This window comes from Artemia sp. Qi Xiang Cuo, chromosome 4, assembly GCF_049724085.1.
Source record: "Artemia sp. Qi Xiang Cuo chromosome 4, ASM4972408v1, whole genome shotgun sequence".
In the NCBI taxonomy this organism is placed as follows: domain Eukaryota; kingdom Metazoa; phylum Arthropoda; class Branchiopoda; order Anostraca; family Artemiidae; genus Artemia; species Artemia sp. Qi Xiang Cuo.
The window spans coordinates 60,301,193-60,302,205 of NC_142797.1; positions in this window are offsets into that span (position 1 = coordinate 60,301,193).

The window sequence follows — 1,013 nt, forward strand, 5'->3', positions numbered from 1 at the left end:
GGTTTTTGTCAGTGAGAATTTGAAAAACAGGAACTTTCTCACATTTTTGTATGTTTTTATGGTTTTTGTCAGTGAGAATTTGAAAAAACAGGAACTTTCTCACTGAGAAAACCATAAACCACGTGGTGCTGTCACGTGTCAGAACACCTGTGCTGTCGACCTCAATTCACCTATCGTGAATCAATAATTCCCCTTAGAAACAACAAATTAATTTTCCCTTTCTTGACAGATCAATCAATCAATGACATCATCTGTCAGACTTTAAAAATTTTCGCCTAGAAACATTTCTCCAGGAATAGATCCAAATCATTAATGTCTTTGCCTCGGGAACAGTTCTACTGGTCGAACTCCAAAGGATATTAATAACCAAAGGCCATGGAAACAATTAGGCAAGAAACATCTTAGCGATGAATTGTTTTAGCGCGCGAAAAGGTTTCATATTAATTTGAAATGCGTTAGCGCAGAGATGCCAATAACAAAGGAACACGCTGAATTTACGTTTAGGGATTATTTGGGCGAAACCGTTTTAGACAGGTTATGGAACTATTTCGGCGAAACAGATAGAGACATTTTAAAAGAAGATTTTTGAAGAGATTTTAGAAGAGAATTTAATGGTGAAACTCTGTGGTCGTTATAATACACAAGTTTCATTTGAACAGTGTTGTGAGGTCCTCTAACCCAACCCCAAAGGGTTCCAATCCTCCTACCCCAACCCCGAAGGAAGCCCCCGGTCCTCAAAGCCCCCCAAACTCCCAAAGGCCCACCGGCGCCCCCCAAAGGCCCACCCAGACCCCCAAATGCCATCCCCAGGCCCCAAATGTCCCCCAGGCTCCCAGCTGTCCCCCCGGACACTCAAAGGCCCCCCAAGCTCCCAAAGGGCCACCGGCGCCCCAAAGGCCCACCCAGACCCCCAAATGCCATCCCCGGACCCCCCAAAGGCACATCGAGCTCCCAAAGGACCAACGGGGTCCCAAAGGCCCTCCACCGGTCCCCAAAGGCCCCCAAAGCTCCCA